We start from the raw sequence: 7,825 nt of genomic DNA on the forward strand, positions 1-7,825 counted from the left end.
AGGATAGCATCTTCAACAAATGGTGCTGGGAAAACTGGAAATCCATATGCAACAAAATGAAACTGAATCCCCTCCTCTCGCCATGCACAAAAGTTAACTCAAAGTGGATCAAGGAGCTAGATATCAAATCAGAGACTCTGCGTCTGATAGAAGAAAAAGTTGGCTCCGATCTACATATTGTAGGGTCGGGCTCCAAATTCCTTAATAGGACACCCATAGCACAAAAGTTGATAACAAAAATCAACAAATGGGACTTACTTAAACTGAAAAGTTTTCTCTCAGCAAGAGAAACAATAAAAGAGGTAAATAGGGAGCCTACATCATGGGAACAAATTTTTACTCCTCACACTTCAGATAGAGCCCTAATATCCAGAGTATACAAAGAACTCAAAAAATTAAACAATAAGAAAACAAATAACCCAATCAACAAATGGGCCAAAGACCTGAACAGACACTTCTCAGAGGAGGACATACAATCAATCAACAAGTACATGAAAAAATGCTCACCATCTCTAGCAGTCAGAGAAATGCAAATCAAAACCACCCTAAGATACCATCTCACTCCAGTAAGATTGGCAGCCATTATGAAGTCAAACAACAACAAGTGCTGGAGAGGATGTGGGGAAAAGGGTACTCTTGTACATTGCTGGTGGGACTGCAAACTGGTGCGGCCAATCTGGAAAGCAGTATGGAGATTCCTGGGAAAGCTGGGAATGGAACCACCATTTGACCCAGCTATTGCCCTTCTTGGACTTTTCCCTGAAGACCTTAAAAGAGCGTACTACAGGGATACTGCTACATCGATGTTCATAGCAGCACAATTCACAATTGCTAGACTGTGGAACCAACCCAGATGCCCTTCAATAGATGAATGGATAAAAAAAATGTGGCATTTATACACCATGGAGTATTACGCAGCACTAAAAAATGACAAAATCATAGAATTTGCAGGGAAATGGATGGCACTAGAGCAGATTATGCTTAGTGAAGCTAGCCAATCCCTAAAAAACAAATACCAAATGTCTTCTTTGATATAATGAGAGCAGCTAAGAACAGAGCAGGGAGGAAGAGCAGGAAGAAAAGATTAACATTAAACAGATACATGAGGTGGGATGGAAAGGGAGAGAAAAGGGAAATTGCATGGTAATGGAGGGAGACCCTCATTGTTATACAAAATTACATATAAGAGGTTGTGAGGGGAATGGGAAAATAAACAAGGAGAGATATGAATTACAGTGGATGGGGTAGAGAGAGAAGATGGGAGGGGAGGGAGGGGGGATGGTAGAGGATAGGAAAGGTAGCAGAATACAACAGTTACTAATAGGGCATTATGTAAAAATGTGGATGTGTAACCGATGTGATTCTGCAATCTGTATTTGGGGTAAAATTGGGAGTTCATAACCAACTTGAATCTAATGTATGAAATATGATATGTCAAGAGCTTTATAATGTTTTGAACAACCAATAAAAAAAAAAAAAAATCTGTCAATCTGTTGTTGACTCCAAAACACCAAGTAAATTCCTTCCACCATGTTTCATTTGAGGTCTATTGACTAGATCTTATTTTTATTTATTTTTTCATTCTTCAGTTTATCATTTTGTAGCATTAAAAAAAAATCTTTCAAGTTTTTTAAAATTATTTCTCAGTTTTTTTTTTTAAATACCTTTATTTATTTATTTTTATGTGGTGCATGAGGATGGAACCCAGGGCCTCACACGCCTAGGCGAGTGCTCTACCGCTGAGCCACAACCCCAGCCCTCAAAGTTTTATTTAAGTGCAATGATATATCTGGAATGGATTTTATAGATGTTGTTAATTGCAGCTATGCCCATGGCCTGAATATATTCACAAAAGCAGTGATGTGCTCCTCCAGCTTTATCATCTTCAACTATACACTGAATTTGAAGATATTAAATTCTATATCCCACTGAACTAGTTTAGAGGAGCCAGAGACCAAGTCATCTGTCTGTTTGAATGTTCCTGATACACTTTAATTTTGCTATATGTGTCTTCTTTTTTAAGCTCTGAATCTTGGGTTTGAAGTTTTCTGTTTAGATTTTTTAAAAAAAATATTTATTTATTTATTTATGTAGTTTTTCGGCGGACACAACATCTTTGTTTGTATGTGGTGCTGAGGATGGAACCTGGGCCACACGCATGCCAGGCGAGTGCGCTACCACCTGAGCCACATCCCAGCCCAATATTTTTTTTTTTGTACTGGGGATCAAACCTAGGAGCACTTTATTTATTTATTTTTATTTATTACTTTAGTTGTAGAGGGACACACCATACCTTTGTTTATTAATTTGTTTTTTATGTGGTGCTGAGTACCTCACAGATGCTAGGCAAACACTCAGCCACTGAGCTGTGGCCCCAGCCCCCTTGCTAGGGCCTCACTCAGTTGCTCAGGCTGGCTTTGAATGTGTGATCCTCCTGGCTCAACCTCCAGAGTCACTGGGATTACAGGCATGCAACACGGTACCCCACAGCACCCTGCTATCTCTTTAAGGACAAGTAACACACAAATTAAAGTACAATGTTTCTAACAATACAAAGTAATACAGAGTAACCTAAAAGGACCTCAGTGTTTATCCTTCTGATTGTAAAAAAGGCACAGATTTTTTTTTTTTTTCCCCTTTTTGACTAGGGATTGAACCTAGGGGCACTTTACTATTGAGCTATAGTCCCAGTCCTTTATTTATTTATTTTTATTTTTTAAATTTAAGACTGAATCTCATTAAATTGCTGAGAGTGGCCTAAATTTGCCATCCTCTGGCCTCAGCCTTCCAACTTTTGTAGTGGGGATTCCAGGCATTCTCTACCACACCTGGCAAGGCACAGACTTTCATTAACAAAATGAAAATTGCACTTAATTAGCATTTTAATGAACAAAGTACTTTCACATACATTCCTTGATAAAGCCCTGGAGAGAAAGTATTAACCTTTATAAGGAGAAATAAAGAGGAATTTAAAATTTTGAGATGGCAGTATTATTACATACAGAGTCTCCCCTTTGGGCTCCCATTGTATTTGTTCTGTTGGTACCTATGATATGGTAATACTTACGTTCACTGATAGTTTAATAATGAATATTTTGCTCAATACCAGGCACTTGTTCTAGGCACTGTGATTACAAAAGTGAATGAAACATCCTTAAATTTATATACTAGTAGGGTAGGAGCAAGCTGACCATAAAATAAGAAAAATACATGGTGTGGTAGATTGTAATAGGTGCTATAGATCAAAATTAAGTAGGAAAGGCAAAAAAGGAGTGTGCAGCAATGTTTCAGTTTTATGTAGGGTCGTTAGGGTTTGTGATTCTACTTCGACTGCAGTTTTTCTAGGGTGGATACAAATCTCACTCGCCCTTTGCCTTCATACTTCTGCACTTCTCACAGCCTAGGCACCCAGGGATGTAATACTTTCATATCGAATGAACTGCAAACTTCCTGAGAAGCAAGCAGTCAGGAAACAAAGGTCTATAAAGTAGATATTGCTTAAAAGTCCCTGAATTGGGGCTGGGGTTGTGGCTCAGTGGTAGAGCGCTAGTCTAGCATGTGGGAGGCCCTGGGTTCGATGGTCAGCACCACATTAAAAAACTGAACAAAATAAAGGTATCCTGTCCATGTACAACTAAAAATATTTTTAAAAAAATAATAAGGGCTGTGGCTCAGTGGTAGAGCGCTTGCTGCATGAGTGAGGCAATGGGTTCGATTGTCAGCACCACATAAAAATAAATAATAAAGGTCCATTGACAACTAAAAAATATTTTTAAAAAAAGTCCCTAAATTGAATCACCTGATAATTTGCGATTAGTTTTATTATGTTAGTTTTATTATTAGTTTTATTTATTTTCACTAATTGAGCAAGTGAAGTTCTTTTCAGAATGTTTATATTACAGAATGAAAACTACATCAGATATTCTTACAGACTCTTTGATGTATTTCAAACATCTTCTAGTTACCTCTTTGATCTCACTATCGTTAAGTTTCAGTGTGCGTGGTCGCTTAAAAAAAAAGGAAGAGTAGGTGTTTTTTAGGGAAAAATTAGCACTTGGGGTTTCTACTGAGGTTCTTGGCCGGGACCAGTTATGAGTGCATCGAACCTTAGTGAATGAGAAAGCAAGGTTCTAATTCCCAGAAAACAAACCATGAAAAGTGAAAAATCCTCCAACAAGCCTCGTGCAGCGCCCAGCAGGAACCTTGACCTCAAGATGGCGTCGCGTAGTCATAAGATTCAGTCAGCTCCAATCAAAAATGGCAGGGTGGGTCCTAATTTTCGGCTCCAGCCTTTCTAGTCCCCACCAGGCGGTCCCTTTCTATGGTTGTTCGGCTCTGCGTGGTGAGTCCAAGCCAACAGAGGAGACTCTCTATACATGTTCTTCTCTATGGTTCTCTACTCCACGCCCCCGGTCGCAGTGCATGCCGGGCAAGAGGAAGACCTCCAGAAGCTCCCCGCGCATCGCGGCTGTGTTTGCGGCCTGTGCGAGTAGGCGCTTCGGAATTAGTCTCCCGGGCGAGCGGCGCGCAGAAACCTCGAACCGGTGGAGCCCATTCGTAACGTGGAGCCCAGAAGGCCGCGAAGACAGTACCGTTTTCTCAGCGGCGGGTGAGTTTACGCCTCTGAACGCCTGTGGAAACCGGAGGACCGGGTACCTCAGCTGGAGGAAGAGGAAAAGCCAGGGTGGCTGCGAAAGGGTGGGGTGGGGTAGGGGACGGGCACGAAGCTTAGGTTTCTCCGCTTCTCTGAGGCCTCGAAAACCAGTGGGCCCAGGAGCCCGTGGAGGCCGGCCTTACCGCCTGAGCGTTCCTCTTTGCATTGTCGCCCAATTTCCCTTTCCCTTTCACGTTCTGCTACGGAGTGAATCGCTTTGGTCCCATCTCGGCTGCGCGTTAGTCACAAAATGATCGGTATGCCCCTGGGGGGCATTTCCCTGAGGTTCCTTTCTTTATGGAGCTTGCACAGCACCCCTGTAGGTTTTTTCGGGCCTAGGACACATTGGCCCCAGGCCTTGAAGCCAGTCTGCACCCATCTTTTTTAGAGAGGTGCTGGCCACCAACGGATTTCTTTCACTTTGGCCATCTAGAGCCCGTCCCACTCGAATTTAGCTAATGCTCACCTGTTTTTTTTTTTTTTTTTTAGCATATTCCTGGCTTGCTTAAGGTTGTAATGAGTTTTGCCTTCCTGCCGCCTTTCCGCATTGAAAGATGCAGTAATCTGTTTCCATTCATTTTAAGTGATTACCAGCCTCGGCATTAAAATGTTATTTCATTTTTACCGTTCCTTGGTCTTAAGTATTGCTTTTTAAGTATGTTTTTTAGAATAGATATAGGAGTGTGAAGGTTATTTTGATGTTATGTAATATAGATTTAGATGGTCATGGAAAGGCTGTTTTTGATACTGGGCAGAGTGAAGCAGACCAAAAGGAGGGAAGACATTGGACTTCTCTTGCACTAGACCGCTTTATTGGGAAGTACTGTGTAATATTAGGTAGTTGACAATGTGTGAAGATTTGTTTCATTTTTGTAGAAGTTTTTTGTTGTTTTTACCACTTAAAAAATCTTTATTTTGACGTTATTTTAGATTTACAGAAGAATTTATAAAGTAGTGTAGAGGATTTCTGTATGCAGTTGGTACTGTGTTATCCTGTAGGTAAATTGTAAAAGATTGAAGAGAAACTTTTAATTTTTATTACCAAAACATTTAAGAGTCCAAGGAAGTCGTTCAGTTGATCATCAGTTCTCCTGATTCAAGTAGATGTTATACTATTCTAATAATTCATTTTTTTAAAGCCTTGGTTTTCTTCATCTGTAAAACGAGTGTTATAATAGTAATCACATTTATTCCAGTGTACTCTGATTAGACTTTCATAAGCAAAGCCATAACTAACTCTCGAATTGATTTCTTTCTTATTGGTATGTTATTGCTAGAAACAGACAGTAGAGTCTTTATATTGGTAAATTCAGGACAGTGGGGAGCCTTGGGAGTCTCCACCCACTTGCTGTGTTCAGTTGGACAAGTAAAGTGAGCAACAAGCCGGCATGGCTCACACCTGTAATCCCAGCCATTCAGGAGACTGAGGCAGGAGAAGAGCAAGTTCCAGGCAAGCCTTGGCAGTTCAGCCAGACACTGTCACAAAAAATAAGAAATATAAAGTACTGGAGTGTATGTAGCACAGTGGTAGAGCACCCCTGCATTCAAGCCCAGTACCTGCCCCCAAATTAATGAATTTACATTTGATAATTTGGGAATTAAGTAAGATAATGAAGACTTGCCAATAAAAGTAAATAAAAATGCTTATTAAATAATTTTGAGATAACCATTATCAGATTTTCTCTTTTATGGTCACAAGGTATTTTCTATGCCTTTCTTGTTTTGTTTTGTTTTTTCTTCTGGTAGAATACCTATAAGTCAGGGAAATAAAAGTTTGCTGTTTCACTCTTGTATATAGGCACCATATATTAATAATATTTTGACTAATTTTTAAATTTTGTGATTTGTCTTTTATTGCACTGTATTGACGCTCTCTGTGTATGTATTTTAAGTATTTTTTAGTTGTTGACAGACCTTTATTTTATTTATTTGTATATGGTGCTGAGAATGGAACCCAGTGCCTCACGCGCATGCTAGGCAAGCACTCTACCACTGAGCCACAACCCCAGCCCAATTTTATATATATATATCTTTTTAATTGTTTATGGATCTTTATATGCGATGCTGAGAATTGAACCCAGTGCCTCACACATGCTAGGCGAAACACTCTACCACTGAGCCACAACTCTGACCCCTCAATATATATTTTTAAAATAAAATTATTTCATGTTAATATTGGGTAATGACTTCAGACCTGATAGGAATTTGGGATTTCTCCATTTATGGTACCATTTTGGCCACAGATAAGTACTTTTCTCATTTTTATGATTTGGAGAAAAATGGTATTATAGCTTTGAAAGCAAAAGTTGTCATTAGCATCATTAAATCATTAATGTCACTAAAAGTAATCTTGTATTAAGAAAACATTCTAAGTATTTTTTAATCTCTTGATTGCCTGTTCTTATACTACCATAGCCATTCATACAAGGGGATTTTAAAAGCTTCTTGAGCTTCTTCAACAGCTTTTATCCCTTTTCTTCCCCCTTTTGTCTTTTCTTTTTTATTTTTTAAATATTTTTTTAGTTATACATCTTTTTTTTTCCAAAATTTTTTTTTAGGTGTAGATGGACACAACACAATGCCTTTAGGTAGGTGAGCGCTTTACTGCTGAGCCACAATCCCAGCCCCTAGTTATACATCTTTATTTTTGTTTTTATTTTTATGTAGAGCAGAGGATCAAACCCAGTGCCTCACATGTGCAAGGCAAGTGCTCTGCCACTCAGATACAACCCCAGTCCATCTCTTTCTTTTTTTTTTTTTTTAAAACATATTTGAATTGTAGACACACAGTACTTTTATTTTATTTACTTATTTTTATGTGGTGCTGAGGATGGAACCCAGTGCCTCACACTTGCCAGGCAAGTGCTTTACCACTGAGCCATAAAACCAGGCCCTAGGCTTAGCTTTTATATTTTTCTATACTTTTATTTTATTTTATTTTTTTTTAAGAGAGAGGAAGGGAGAGAGAAAAATTATTTTTTAGTTTTTGGCTGACACAACATCTTTGTTTGTTATGTGGTGCTGAGGATCGAACCCGGGCCGCACGCAGGCCAGGCGAGCGCGCTACCGCTTGAGCCACATCCCCAGCCCCACTTTTCTATACTTTTAAATACTTTTCTCTACTTTTAAAAACTTTTAAAAGTTTTTTTTTTTTTTTTTTTTTTTTTTTTT

General features: G+C 39.1%; 1 protein-coding gene across 1 annotated transcript in view; it reads left to right on the plus strand.

Annotated features, from left to right (window-relative positions):
* Positions 1 to 4,420: 4,420 nt before the first annotated feature.
* Rbm25 (RNA binding motif protein 25) overlaps positions 4,421 to 7,825 on the plus strand; it is a 60,884-nt gene continuing 57,479 nt past the window's right edge. Inside the window, exon 1 of the mRNA XM_015493586.2 lies at positions 4,421 to 4,609. The gene's annotated coding sequence lies outside the window, so the exon portion shown is untranslated. The remainder of the gene's footprint in view (positions 4,610 to 7,825) is intronic.

The sequence above is a fragment of the Marmota marmota genome, unplaced genomic scaffold (genome assembly GCF_001458135.2).
Source record: "Marmota marmota marmota unplaced genomic scaffold, marMar, whole genome shotgun sequence".
Lineage (NCBI taxonomy): Eukaryota > Metazoa > Chordata > Mammalia > Rodentia > Sciuridae > Marmota > Marmota marmota.